We start from the raw sequence: 15,589 nt of genomic DNA, 5'->3' as shown, positions 1-15,589 counted from the left end.
TTTACTCTAAACCACTATAAAAAACATATTCAATGATTTTAGATTTGATCTGTTTGTACTGGTTTCCATTGCAGACAATAATCTAGATTTAGACCAAGGGTCAATTCCACCCATGGCTTTTAAAATCTATTCATCAATGATCTGTATTAGTGTTATCGCAACTAAAACTGTAATAGAACTGATCTGAGAGATGGACCTTCAAGTATTATGCTCAGTCAATTTATTGAACAAACTATGGAGTTAAAATCTGAATAGATTAGATACTCAAGCATTGCCTGACCACTGTATTTTACATCAATAGACTACTTATCAGCACATTTTCTCTAAGTACAATTCAGTCATCTTCTATTTTTCACGGAGCTCGTGCTGGGTCTGTTAGAACTCTTTCAAAAATATGACATTTAAATGTCCAAAAAATCAGGAATTCTAGTTTCAAGCCTGGTCAAACCTTAATGAATGCTACACCAAAAGATGCCCTTCTGTTCCTACATTTTATTGTGCACCATGATTCAGAAATGGCATGTTTTTGCTTTCGGAGGTAAAATTCGAAACATATTTATTGTTATTGCCAGCCGAAAAATTATCACTAATTGGGAAGATATCAACAAGTGGTCTTGTGATGCTTGCTGGAATGGGAACTGTGTAATCAAAAAGTGGATGGAATTAAAGTTTAGGAGACAATTTTACAAAAGTGTATTGGTTTTGTATATATTTCAAATTGTTGATCTCCAAAATAGCCTAAATAAATAAATTGAATTGAAATTCAAGTTTATCATTTGAATCCTATTGTTGGAAAATATGTGATTTTGAACCCCATGAGGTGGTTCCTTTCCAGAAAGCATTCAGGTTGTAATCATGAGTCAAATAATGCTGAGGAGGTTAAAATATTCAAATTGAATTCTAATTACATATGAAATGTTCATTGTTCAATATATTTATCTTCGTATTTTAATGTGAGGACTTTATTGCTTAAGCTAAATAATTAGTATTTGTTTTTCTATATGTAGGAAGCATTACATTAATGAAATCACTGTATGCTACCTTCTTTGTTTCCTTTCCTGTTCAATATGAACGTTTCTATTGTTAAACTTTAAAGATTGCCCGAAATTAGGAATTGTGCTCTACATAACTTTGCTGTGTTACAGTATGTTGATTTTTATGTACTACTTTTGTCTCTTATGTGTATGGCGACTGATGTTTTGTTTTGCTTTAATAATCAGCTTATGTTTATTAGCTTTCATTATTCAATAAAATGTTTCAAGCACAACAAATGGTAGTTGATATGTATTTACAACTGCAGCATTTTTATTGTATGGGCAGTTTCAAAGCGGCCAAAAATATGGTCTGTGGGATGACGAAGGACCACATAGGCAACAGCAGGGAGAGGTTTGGGCAGGTGATTAGGGGTACATATAAGGTTGGAAGTAGGGGGAACAAAGCATGTCCATTGTGTGGACTGTGACTCCTGGAGTTAATGTGAGGGATACCATGCTACCCTGTAAATGAATCCCCTAGTGATTATTAGCAACAAACTTTATTCGGTTTTATAAAAGAAAAACATCTTCCAAGTTACAGATTGACAAATATAATATGTCCAAGTTAATCAGAACACAAGATAAAAATTCATGAATTACAGCAGTAGCATTTTGCGTCTGTGAGATCTCAATGAATGCTGTCATCAGAATCGGTAGCCGCTCGGGACAACACAGTGCATGGGCCGTTACTGGTTCAAGCAAAGTATCAACATCCGTTTTCATGACTGATGGGAGTGTTAGACATGTGTCTAACACTCATTCTTCTCCGCATAGCAGGCAGCGTAGAACAGGTAGGATCCAATCTTGCCAAATTGGTCTGAATTACAGAAACCATGTGGTATTTAATTCTCTTAGACAAGGTGGTCCTAAAATTTGGACGATGCGCTCACGACACTTCACCGCCAGTAGAGTTGTCTCCATGGAGAACTAGGTGTCGTTTGTGAAATGACTTGCCATGTCGCAGCAATAGAAGCAAAAATAGTATTCCTGCAGCGAGTCCCAAAATGAGAGGCAATCCGCCTAACACAGAGTGCACAAAGTTTGGAAATATTACTAGGACTGCTTCAAAAGGTACTAACAGTCCAGAAAATACGGTCTTAAATACATGTAGAATACCACTCGTATCAGACATGTTTAAGATACGACTTAACATTTCTGAGAAATGTATAGGGCAATTTGTAGTTAAGAGGGCATGTAACTCTGCAGAAGTCCTTGCGACTTGCAGATCATAGGTTTCTTTGGCCGAGGTCAGTGCCACAGTTTTTTTGCAAAATAATTGTTTTCACGCTGCTTAAAGTATCAATTTGTATAGAGGAGAGGTTCAGTGAACGCCAAAGTGGCGATTCCCAGCTGTCTTGGTTTTGGGAAACAATACTTGCATACAGCAAGTGAACCTGGCTGACACAGTTACTAGATATGGTATTCCTGGCAACATGCGACAGCAGCTGCGATCATTCAATGTAAGGTAACTCCCATTCGAGAGTTGTCCAAAAACCTTGCAGGTGGCACGATAAGTTTTTAGAGAAACTATCACAGGCCCTGTGTAAGTTTATACCCTGACATAGGAGAGAACCGTTTAGTGCATTTTCACAATTTTCCCCGCTAAGAAATATTTCACGACCCCCCACTCCAACATCTGTATGTGTACGGCAATTCCCAGGATGTCTTGATGTATTCTTTACCCAACTTTTTATATGTTCCTGCTGGTATATGTTGTAGGCAATATTGAAAATGGAAAATTGTAACAGACTGAGTGAATGTTCCAATGTATAATCCATTCCATAACTAGCTTTGATGCGACAGTAAATGGCAATCTTTCCAGTTTTTCAATGCTCTGCATCGTATTGTCTGCTCCCCTTGGTGCCAATTTGATCTGCATACCAGTGAGATTGAATTCTGAAAACAGTGACGTAGTATACCCTGAATGAAGGTTTTACAACGTCCAGCCTAATAGCATGATAGAACGTACTTCCGACTGACCATGTTGCAACATGACCAAGTCCTGTTCCATGATGTCTATGGCAGAAGATACTATGCTATCTAAAGAATATATCCTGGACCACAGAGTCTTTAACCCATTGTCAACCACAGAGAGAGATTTCTCTAAATTAATACGATCAATTTCTCAGATTCGTTCTGCAGTCTCTGCTTGCGTAATTTTCCATGCTTCATTATAAGCAGCAAAGAAACCGGCGTATATAAAACGTTTATGACGCGGTGTTCTTGGTCCTAGCAACAATTCCCTAAGATCAGCGCCATCTTTAAGTAAAGATAAGTGTTGCTTTACATCCTTAAGTGTAGATCTGTGTATCCAATCAAGGCAAAGTTTCCCTAAACTGTGTAGTGTTGTGGGTGCCTTGCTGAGAAAGGAGAGAAAAAGGACTGAAAGAGACTTTTGCTACTAGTGCTTCAAACAATCTCCAAGGGCTTGTGGGTGAACTTGCCCCCTGAACAGAGTCCCAGGATTATTGGACTCCTCCTGCCTTCGCTGACAAATCTGCTGAACTTTGCCCTTCCTTATCGCTGGAGCCGCGATCCCCAGTGCAGCTCGTCCCCTCCTTTGCCGTGACGCTTGTGCCTGGCCGCTCCCGCACCTTGTGTGCCTGCTCTGCTTCAAGCCGTTCCTTGCATCATTGTTGTGGGTGCCTTGCTGAGAAAGGAGAGAAAAAGGACTGAAAGAGACTTTTACTACTTGTGCTTCAAACAATCTCCAAGGGCTTGTGGGTGAGCTTGCCCCCTGAACAGAGTCCCAGGATTATTGGACTCCTCCTGCCTTCGCTGACAAATCTGCTGAACTTTGCCCTTCCTTATCGCTGGAGCCGCGATCCCCAGTGCAGCTCGTCCCCTCCTTTGCCGTGACGCTTGTGCCTGGCCGCCCCCGCACCTTGTGTGCCTGCTCTGCTTCAAGCCGTTCCTTGCATCGTCCCGCTGGGCCGCCCACACTCTGCCTCACTATTCCTTCCTTTTCGAGCCGCACTGCTCGCCTCGCCGCCCCCACTGCTGGAAGCCGAACGGAGTGCCTCACGAAGCCAAAGATGGCCTGTACGCACGAAGCCTACCAGCCGCCTCACATCGCACTCGTGGCGCGCCGCACTAAGAGAGCCCGGCCGTACGCCTCGTACTGGCTGCTTCTTGCTGCACCTGCCCGCATTGAATCAGCAGCTACAAACCGAAGGTACAGCTCAAAAGCTGTGAACGCCGGAGGCAACCCGCTTTGTCCGCCCCTCTCCTCGAGGCCCCCCTGCTCTACTCTTTGAACCGAGAATCCTATCAGAGCCTGGGCCCGCCTCGCAGAGGAACCGCCAGCATCTTTGTGTTGCCTGCACGTCCCGGACGCTGCATTCGAACCGGACTCCTCATCTCAGAAAAGGTACTGTCACTCAACGTGTACCACAGCGTGTACGCCACGGACCACGGAGTCCGCAACGCTGGTTTAATACCTTTTTGAGATTGTTTTTCAATGGTAAGAGTCGGACAAGAGTGTGCAACGCGCACAGGAACCAAGAATTACGCATTTTTAACAGAATCCTCATTTTATTGCTAAGTAGTATTGTGGCCTCATGTTACAAACGTTATTTGAGTCTTGTGCTAAGCCTTATATAAAGATACTTATTTTTTATACAAAAGTAGACTGGTGTCATTTTGTGGTGTGTCATTGAATTACTGTATGTGGTCATAAATGCTTAACCCATAACGCTCTGAAGTTTAGCATTGTCTGCTCGCGCCACGCAACCTAGAGGGTGAGCAGGGGTTATTTTAAAGAGTAAGTCCCTTGCCCTGACTAGAGGAGAGGGTACCTGCTTGTCACAAGTACTCAACTGCGCCAACCAGAGACCCCCAAATCTAACATTGGAGGCAGCGGTAAGGATTTCGAATTTGCATTTGTGATAAATATATGTAATTGGTGAACACCACGTAATGAGTTCAGATCAATAACGCAGCCACATACTTGTTGATTTTTGTTTTTGCCACGAGATCTCCCTTTTTTTAAAAGAAAAGTCATGCCTGATTCAGTCAATGGAGAAAAGGCAGCATCTGTAGTCTCTGACATTGAAGGAATAGAATGGGTAGAAGAGAGACTAGAGAGCTACTCCTTAGCCCAGCTGAAGGGCTTCTGCTTAAAGTTCAGAGTTTCACAGTCTGGATGTAAAAACAAAGCTCACTTCCAAAAGGCGCTGAGGGCGTGGATTGAGTCAAGGGCACCTGAGAATAGAGTGGAAATTGAAGCAGCAGAAAACATCCATGATTTTGGCAGAGTCCTGTCTCCACATGAGTTGGCACCCGGGCACATGCAATGGAGATGGCAAAACTAAATGGTCAGCTGGAGATGGAAAGCAAAAGGCTGGCTATGGAAGAAAGAAAAATTCAAATGGAGCATGAAATGAAGTTGAGGGAGCTGGAGCTGAAAGCTAAAAGTATGGAAACTACTCCCTCTGGTGGCAGCGCATAGCCAATGCAGGTAGAATCAAGGGTGTACATGCCAAAGGACGTGGTGAAAGAATGTTTTAAGAATGATGACATAGGGCAGTGGTTCCAGGCCTATGAGGTAGCCATGTCTTCCCACCGGGTTCCTGAGAGTGATTGGGGAGCGGGGTTGTGGGGGCGGTTCCTTAGTGAGGGGAGGGACACACTGCTAGATTTGCCCTCTGAAGTTTATAATTCTTACCCACACATGAAGGAAGCTTTAATGACCAATAATGGGTTAACTCCTGAATTGTAAAGACAGAGGTTCAGGGGTTGTGCGAAGATTCCTAACAGTATGTATGTTGAGTATGTAACTTTTTTCTGCAGAGCACTGGATGGTTGGGTGAAGAGTAGCAAAGTTAATGATTTCCAAGGTCTCTTTGATTTAATGGCATGGGAGCACTTGTCTAGTAATTATTTTCCTGAGCTAAGCCAGCACCTGATTGATAGCAAGCTGACTAACCCTAGAAAGCCCGCTGGGTCAGCACCAGGGTCCACAAGGGTCAAGTGGGAGACTCCGCCAAGGGTGGGAAGGGTCCCCAGCAGAGGAGTGGGGGCGACAAGGGCAAACAGAGGGAGTTTCAGGAGAGGCCCCAAAGTAATCCCCAAGGGAACCAAGGGAAAGGTTCTCAGCCTCCCCCACCCCAGAAACCGACGGGGCCCCGACAGGTACCCCTGTTCAAAGAGGGCCCCTAAAGTGTTGCAAATGTGGTGAACTGGGGCATTTTTGCCAATGATCCCAAGTGTCGCCTGTTTGGTAAACCAGCCCCCACTGGTGCTCCGCCCCGGAAGATGGCTAGTGTAGCCTTTGAGAGGGAGGTAGTAGTCCAAGGTGGGTGGGATCCCGTTCAGATGACCCATGTCTCGTTAGGAGACAGTGAGATGGTCCCTGAGAACCAACTGCCCTCTAACACTAAGAAATATGGGCAGTGGGTGATCGTCAATGGCCAAAGGGTGGAGGCTCTTAGAGATACTGGAGCCAGTGTGACTGCTGTCAAGCAGCACCTGGTGTCTCAAGAACAGGTTGTCCCCCATGCATACTGCCGGGTTGTCAACGCTGACAACACAGAGAGTTGTTGTCCAATGGCTCAGATTCCCTTTGATTGGGGGGGGTCTCTGGTACACTTCAAGTAGCTGTGAGAACTGCCATGCCTGTAGACTGTTTGTTAGGGAACGACTTGGAAAGTTCACCTTCGGAAAAGGTGGAGAAAAAAACTCAACTAAGGATGGTGGGTCTGCCTGACTGGGCGTACGTGACCACCCGGTCAATGGCAGCCAGTAGGGGTGCTCAAGAGGTCCTGGAGCCTGAGGGAGAGGCCCAGGAACCGGCCTTAGAGAGAAGGCGCATGAGGCGCGGGAAACCGGCCCCTGAAGGTCCTACGGCCCAGGAGGAAGCAGACCTTGAGGGGGATGCCCTGGAGCCTACCGGGAACACATAGCTGAACTAGGGGACCTGCCTGAGCTGACCCATTGGCAGCAGGAAGGAGGCTCCTCCAGGGAGGAATTATGCAGGGCGCAGAAAGAGTGTCCTTCTCTCATAGGTCTGCGGCAGCAGGCTGCAGACCAGGCCAACGGTGATCAGTCTGGAACACATTTAATTTATTGGGAGAATGATCTCCTGTATTCAGAGCCTAAGTTTGCTGAACGAGGGTCAGCCCGTGCGTTGGTGGTACCCCAGAGATTCAGAACCTTCCTACTGGGGCTGGCTCACAATGTGCCATTGGCAGGGCATTTGGGGCAGGACAAGACCTATGAAAGGCTTGTCACCCACTTTTATTGGCCTCAAATGCACAAGAACTCTGATCCTCACTGTAGGACCTGCCAGACTTGCCAGGCAAGTGGAAAGAGTGGGAGGAAGCAGAAGGATCCTCTCCAGCCATTCCCTGTAGTCAGTACCCTATTCCAGCGAGTGGGAATTGACATTGTGGGGCCACTGGACCCCAGGACAGCCATGGGCAACAGGTTCATCCTGGTCCTGGTGGACCATGCCACCTGGTACCCGGATGCCATCCCTCTGAGGACAGTTGCGGCCACGTGGTGGGACGTGCGCTGATGGGAATTTTCTCCAGAGTGGGATTCCCTCTAGAGGTGGTATCTGACCGGGGTACTAATTTCATCTCTAAGTATATGAAATCCCTTTGGCAAGAGTGTGGTGTAATCTACAAATTCACCACGCCTTACCACCCCCAAGGAAACGGGTTGGTTGAGAGATTCAACCGAACTCTGAAGGGCATGCTTATGGGTCTGGAAGAACCCATGAGGCGTAAGTGGGACGTCCACTTGCCATGCCTGCTCTTTGCTTACCGTGAGGCGCCACAGAAGTCTCTAGGGTCCAGCCCCTTTGAGCTCCTGTATGGTCACCCAGTGAGAGGACCTCTAAGTCTGGTCAAGGAAACCTGGGAGTAATCTCCCAGGAAACCTCCCCAGAATGTATATAGCTACATGCTGGCCTTCAGGAACCAGACTAGGCGTTTCAGAGCACTTGCTGAGGCAAATCTGGAAGCCAGCCAGGAGGAGATGGAGCGGTGGCATGACCAGAATGCCACTCTGGTAGAGCTTCAGCCTGGACAGAAGGTGTGGGTCTTGGCCCCCGTGGAGCCTTGTGCGCTCCAGGATAAGTGGACAGGCCCCTTTGAGGTTGTGGAGCGCAAGAGTCCAGTTACCTATTTGGTGGACTTGCAATCTCCCAGGAACCCCTTGAGGTTCCTGCATGTCAACCGCCTTAAGACCCACTTGGAGAGGTCCGAAGTGGGCATGCTCTTGGCAACAGATGATGGAATGGAGGAGGAGACTGAGCCTCTTCCTGACCTCCTGGTAGCCAGAGAGCAAGATGGGTCAGTGGATAGAGTTAACCTCTCTCCCACCCTGACCCCTGAGCAACAGAATGACTACTGGCAGTCGCTGGGGCAGTTCTCTGACCTGTTCTCCCTTGTTCCTAATATCACTGACTGGTGCGTCCTTGATGTGGATTGTTAGAAATGGGATTTGTGGTTGGCTAAGGCTTGCGCCAAAGCCAGGCAAAAACCACCACTCTAGTTAGGGCAAGGGAGTTCCACGCCAAAGATAACACCTGCTCACCCTCTAAGTAACGTGACACGAGCAGTAAGGCTTATCCCGGAGGCAATGTAAGTTAAGTATTTGCGCACACACCCACCAGCAACAACATCCTAGCCCCCCCACAAAAGGAACTCCGCACAAGGTATTATACCAAACACATTAGATAAGAAACACACACTTTACAATGTGCCATAGGCATGGGCAGAATTTCCAGGGGATTATGTACATGGGACAGGGCCACGTGGCACTTGAAACGACCAAAGAGCCATTGGTGGAGCGTCCAGCTGCCATATGGGGCCGCTCTGAAGAAGGGCACCACTCTCTGGCGCCTGGGGAGCACATGTGGCCTTCTCCCCCCTGCCCCAGCCGTCTCAACTTACCGGCTTTCGGCGCGGGGGAGGCTTTCTTCATCAGGCGGCGGGGCAGGCACCGGCAATGTGCCTCGAGCCCCTCCGCTTCTCTGGAACCCTCTGTGACGCCTGCGGGGCTCTCCCTCGCTTTTGGGAGCCCTGCCTTTGCACAGGCGCCATGCCTTACCCGGTCCTCTTGCCTCATGGGCCGGGACTTCGCGTAGAGCCCTCGAGGCTCCAGGCAGCTTTACCTTCGCGGACAGCATACCCGGTCTCCCTCTCCCTACGGTAGACCCCCAAAGCGGGCATGGCTTCCCCCAGGCAGGGGGGAAGCGGAAGTGAGTCAATCCAGGCCCCGCCCACAGTCAGGTGGGCGCGGGCCTTCTTCCCGTTTTGCCGCGGCGGCGGCTTCTCGTGTCGGGGGCTATAATGAGGGGTAGGCTCCCTCGGTAGAAAAAGTAATTAGCGGGGTGTGCACCCGCAGTGATAACCACAAAAATAAGCGCGGTGGCACCCGCGCTTAGTTAAATCTAAAGAAGGGCAAAACGCAGGGTGGGCACCTGCGAGGTACACAAGGGCAGGAGCGCTTCCCCCAGAGGGAATACAACAGCTCTCTGCCTATAAATGCAGAATATAGCGCTCACCAGGCGCTGGGGGGCCACAGAGACCACCAGGCCCCCAAGGAATGACCCCCAGGAAAGAAAAGGGCCCAGCAACATGCAGGACATCACAGGACAAGGCGTCCAGGGCCAAGAAGAAGGGTCCACAAGAAGTCCATCAGCAATCCAGGGGCTGGGCAGGGCCCAGGGAGGCAAGCCTTCCCCCGGGACCCAGCAGCAGCACGCCCTGGTAGATTCTAGTCAGGAAAACAAGAACATTGAACATGAGGTCACAGCCTCATTTTCTACACAAAATCCCTTTGTCTCTAGAGTGCAAGATGGGGTAAAGCCAGACGCAGCTGGTTGTGGAGCAGTTTGTTTTGCTCAGCCCCTCTTCCCATTCACAGAACAGGCTAGGGTCATCAGACGCACCATAGAGGGCGGAGCCAGCATTGTGGAGGGAAAGCCCAGCCCTATTCAGGTCCCAGGTGCAGCCCCTCCCTGCCATCAACATGCAGATCTCCCCATTCACCACCGGGGCAGACCCATCCTGACTTCTGGAGCCAGGCACACCACCCAGCTCCAGCCAATCACAAGCCAGACAGTCAATTCACATTTACTGCACAGGCAAGCCAAATTCTAGAAGTGGCACTTCCACACTAGACACATTAAAGCCGCACACATCATCGCGCAGCATTTAATCACACGAGTCCGTACATACCAAACTCAACCTTGCACTCCCCACGCATCAGGAATTACCATGAACACACATATCCTCCATGGATTCCTATGGGAGGGCAGGCCAATCACACACGCACTCAGAGAGCGCAAGCACTTTACACTGCGCCACAGTGCTAAAGTGCGCAAAGACCAGAAATCACTATAATGATGTAACATTAAAAGGCAAAAAGTTCAGGGGTGAACCTGCCAAAAAGGCCAAATCCAACACAAACCCCTTCCAGCCAAAACGCAGGGCAGACCAATCACCACTGTGATGGACTTCCCTGCTTTGGGCGATAGAACACAGAAGCGGGCCCACACTGCAGGGACACCCTCCGGTTCTACGCCATATTGTTCCACAAAACAAGCACACACAAAAAAAATTCAAACCCAACTAGGCTACCCAACTGTCCACAGCTAGGACCAGGCTCTGGGGCACCCAGATACCACTGGTCCTTGCCCATCCACAGAGTGGGGGGTGGTAACACCTGGCCTACAATAGCCGTTCTACACTCCCTTTCTCAGTGTAGTTCCAAACTATCACTGATCCTTCAACCTAGGGTCCGCAGCCTCAGGCTGACCAGAGGTCACGGGCAAGAATGCCCCACTCTACCTCTACTTCTGGGGTTGCGCACTCTCCCAGGAGAAGCTCCCTCCAGAACACAACTCTCCCACCAGTTCTGGACCTTTCTCCCTCCACTGGTATACCACCTGGGATCCAACTTCACCGGATGCACAGGGGTCAGACTCCCTCTGAACCCCTTCCAGACTTCTGCACCCTCCCACTGTAGAACAGGGTCCCTCCACTTAAGGTAGGCCACACCTGCTCTCAGGGTAGTACCACAACACTCAGCCAAGAACCCTAAAGTTCCCTGCTAGGCCTGTACCACCCCTTCTGGGAAACAAAGGGTCTCTTCACTTAAGATGAGCCCCACCTGTGTTCACAGGGGTACCCCTAGAAGGCAAACCGGCCAGGACACTGGCCACAGTCGCTCTGCCGTCGAGGACAGGCAAACACCTGAACCTGGCTCCCCAACCTAGGGACGCTACCCTTTGGTTAGATGCCTGGCGCACCAGGACTTCTACAAGTTGAAAACAAAGTCTAAGGCTTTCTCTTCTCCTTCAGCAGCAAGGCAACCACTGCAGGCCAATCCCCCAGGTCAGGGACAGTACTCCTCCATACTGCTTACCCGGTTCCTTCTCTTCAGGCAGATGTTTCTTCCTGTAACTTCAGGACAATACGTACAGTTGCCCTTACGTCCAGATCCGGAACCACAGGCTACTGGCTCCCCAACAGAGGGACGTACCCTTTAATCAGATGCCTGGCGCACCAGGACTTCCTTGAGGATGACACATAACTAATGTGTCATGTCACAAGTCTGCCTGTTATCCAGGACAGAAGTGGCATCACCATTTATTTATTTATTTATTTTTCACATTTATAGAGCGCTCTGTTACCCGGAGGTGTCCTGGCGCTAACGTGATTGAAACCAGTGTATGTGGGTTGAAAGCTTAGTGAGTAAAGAGCCAGGTCTTGAGCGCTCGTCTGAAAGATAGCAGGTCCGACGATTGTCTGAGATTGAGTGGTAATCAGTTCCAAGCTTCTGCCGCGCCTAGTGAAAAGCTCCTGCCCCCCCATCGCGCTTTCTTGACTCTAGTGACTGTTGCCAGCGCCTGCTCTCCAGATCTAAGGTTTCTTGCTGGTGTTTGCCAGTGGTAGAGCAGCATCATACACCGAGGGCCCAGATCGTGTAGAGCCTTGAAGACCATGCAAAGTGCTTTGAAGACTATTCTTTTCCGGACTGGCAACCAGTGGAGTTTCACCGGGTCCTGAGCTACCGAGGCAAACTTAGGGGTGTCAGTGATCAGGCGGGAGGCTGCGTTCTGCAAGATCTGGAGCTTGTTTAGTAGGCCCTGTTGGGGGTTCAGCATAAGGCTGTTACAATAGTCCAGACGCGAGAGAACCAGTCCAGTAACGAGAGTTTTCCTATGCTCCCTCTCCAGAAATGGCAGCACTTTCCTAATTGTTTTGAGGATGTAATGTGTGGAAGAGGATAGTGCATTAATCTGTGGTTTAAAGGATAAAGAGTCGTCCACCAGTATACCCAAATTTTTAACCTTTGCTACTGGGGAGGGGAGGGAACCCATTTCATCAGGCCACCATCTAGGGGACCAGAAATTATCCTTGGAACCAAAGAGCAACACTTCTGTCTTTGTAGAGTTGAGCGTAAGACAGTTTTGTGCCATCCAATTGCCCACATCGCGCATACAGCCTCTAAACCTGTCTGCTGTGTTATCTATTTCGCCCGGCAGCAGTGACACCACTATCTGCGTGTCATCTGCGTATGCTGTGAGGTTAAAACCAAAGGATCGAATGACCGGCGCTAGGGTAGAGACGTACACATTAAAAAGGGTGGGGCTGAGTGAGGACCCCTGGGGGACTCCACACGGAAGCACAAAAGGCCGTGATTCAAAGTCTCCCAGGGCCACCGTCTGAGTTCTATTGGAGAGGAAGGCCTGTAGGATCTTCAATGCCTTTCCTTGAATTCCGCAGGCCCTCAACCGGTCCATCAGCAACTTGTGATGGACCGTGTCGAAGGCCGCGGAGAGATCCAACAGGATCAGGGCGGCTCTGCCTCCTGCGTCCATCACTCTTCTAATGTCTTCCACGGACTTGATTAGGGCAGATTCCGTGTTGTGTTCTGCACGAAAACCATGTTGGGATGGATCTAGATGTTCTCCTGTCCTCAAAAAGGCACTTAGCTGCGCATTTAAGGTGCCTTCCATATTTTGGCTGGAAGGGGTAGTCTTGCAATAGGCCGGTAGTTGTTCATCTCGGCAATGTCCAGATTAGATTTTTTTAGGAGTGGTAGAATTGATGCTCGTTTCCATTTTGCGGGAAATTCCCACTATCCAGCATGAGATTGAAGAGAGGAGTAAGTCCGGCTGCAATGGCGGCAGGAGCTAATTTGGCGATTGCAGCCGGGCATGGGTCATGCGGGGAGCCCGATTTTATCTTCAGTAGTCGGCTCGCTACTTCCTTCTCACTGATTGGTGTGAATTGCAGGATTTTTCCGAATTGCTGTCTGATTCTGGACCCGAGTTAGAGGGGGGGTCCTTACTAGACTGTCTAGGGGAGAGAAGATTTTTTCCACTTTTTCCCCGAAAAAGGTGGCAATATTCTCACAGAGTAGAAGACTGGGGGTATCTCTATAGTTTTGGGGGCTGCCAGGGATGACACCGTCCTGAATAATTCCTTCGGGCATTGCTGGCTTCTTTAATCCGTTTCGTGAGAAAGGCCCGTTTTGCCTGTGTATCCTCTCTTTATAGGCTCTTTGCTCCATATTGAGAATTTTTTTGTCTTTCTTACTATAGTTTGTCCGCCAAATTCTTTCCAATTTTTTACAGCGAGTTTTGTGGTCCCTGATCTGTTCGGAGAACCAAGGGGCGGCGGGATTTGGGCGTGTAGAGTAAGTAATTTTAGGGGGAGCCAGTTGTAAACAAGCTAACTCAAGCCAGTTTGTGTAGGCTGAGGCTGCTTCCTCCACATTTCCAGAGAGGGGCATCAAGGAAGTTTTTAATACGCCCTCCAGCATTTCACCATTTATGTTGTTCCATTTCCTAACCTGTCTAGGAGCGTTTCTAGTACTGGATGCTTTCACGGGGATGGCTAGAGAGACATTGAAGTGGACTGCTGAGTGATCAGACCAGGGGACCGGCTGCACTGTTGATACATTAAGGCTGGGATGGTTTGAAAAAATCCCGTCCAAGATATGTCCTGCCTTGTGAGTCGGACCACAGACCGATTGCTTCAGATCCACCCCCTCCAATAGGTCAATCAGATCGCGAGTGTCTGGGTCCGAGCCGCATTCTAGGTGGAAATTAAAATCCCCCAACAGTGTAAAGGCTTGGGCACAGGCTGTTACTTTGAGTAGCTTACTCAGAGCTAGCACCATGGTTACTCCCCGATGACACAACCCTTCTGGCTGGCCCCTGACCCACTGGTTCCCCCACTGGGGAGCCTATCCCCCTCGCACCCCTCCATCTGGACTTCTGCACCCTCCGAACTGGAACGTTACTGCCAGACACCAGAACTACTGAAACCTTGTTTACAGATGTTCCACGTTCTCCAGACACAGCAATCTCCCTATCTCACAGAACTCACACGCAATTATTCAGCAAGCTCCTTATTTCAGAGAACTCACACCCAATTATTCAGCAAGTTCCCTATCTTAGAGAACTCACACTCACGTCCAGTGCAACACACCATTCATCCACCCCCCCCCTCCCCCAGACCCACACGAGACACATGTACCATTACTCCGGGAACGGGACGGGGAACACATGCACTGGACACATTTCAGCTGACACCACTGGATCCCACCCTTACTGGTGAACCCAGAAAATTCATACTGCACTTAGGAGATGGTCTACCCTCCCGAGCTAGGGACACCTAACTCATAGTGCACAAGAAACACATTTCCAAAGAAATGACATTTAGAACAAACTTAAAAACAATAATCCCCTTACATGTGACTATCTAAAATGTAGTAGTGGAGCCAGTTGTCGCTGTGGTACTGCGCAAACACAAATCCGTATCCCTGTCGCTGCCACAATGTTAGAAATGGGATTTCCGGTTGGTTAAGGCTTGCGCCAAAGCCAGGCAGAAACCACCACTCTAGTCAGGGCAAGGGAGTTCCACGCCAAAGATAACACCTGCTCGCCCTCTAGGTAACGTGCCACAAGCAGTAAGGCTTATCCCGGAGGCAATGTAAGTTAAGTATTTGCGCACACACCCACCAGCAACAACATCCTAGGCACCCCACAAAAGGAACTCCACACAAGGTTATATGTAAAAATAGCCTTTGTATTATACCAAGCACATTAGATAAGAAACACACACTTTACAATGTGCCATAGGCACAGGCAGAATTTACAGGGGATTATGTACTTGGGACCGGGCTACGTGGGCCACTGTCAGGAATAAGCACTTTTAGAACTAGCACCTGGTAGAATTATCACTTTGTAGGAATAACACTTAGCACATATAATAACTGTGGCACCAAATAACAAATGTAGCACACAACCAGTAACCACTGGTGAAAGGTAAGTACCACCTACGCAATCCTACACACTTTAGGCAAATATCACTCAGGGAACCATGAACTCCCTAGTAGAACCTATACTAGGAAAAACAACCTCCTAAGCATAAACATATGTCTAGAGGTATCAGAACAGGGTGCGCAAAACATCCTACACAGTACATTTCCTAGCACCCTAAGAAGCACATAAATCACATTTAGAGCAGAAATCACATGAAAGTCCAGGTTGCGCCACTGCGCCAAAACCTAAATGTAGCAGCTGC

This window comes from Lissotriton vulgaris, unplaced genomic scaffold, assembly GCF_964263255.1.
Source record: "Lissotriton vulgaris unplaced genomic scaffold, aLisVul1.2 SCAFFOLD_1359, whole genome shotgun sequence".
NCBI classification, from domain to species: domain Eukaryota; kingdom Metazoa; phylum Chordata; class Amphibia; order Caudata; family Salamandridae; genus Lissotriton; species Lissotriton vulgaris.
Note: the sequence above shows the minus strand (reverse complement) of the source record.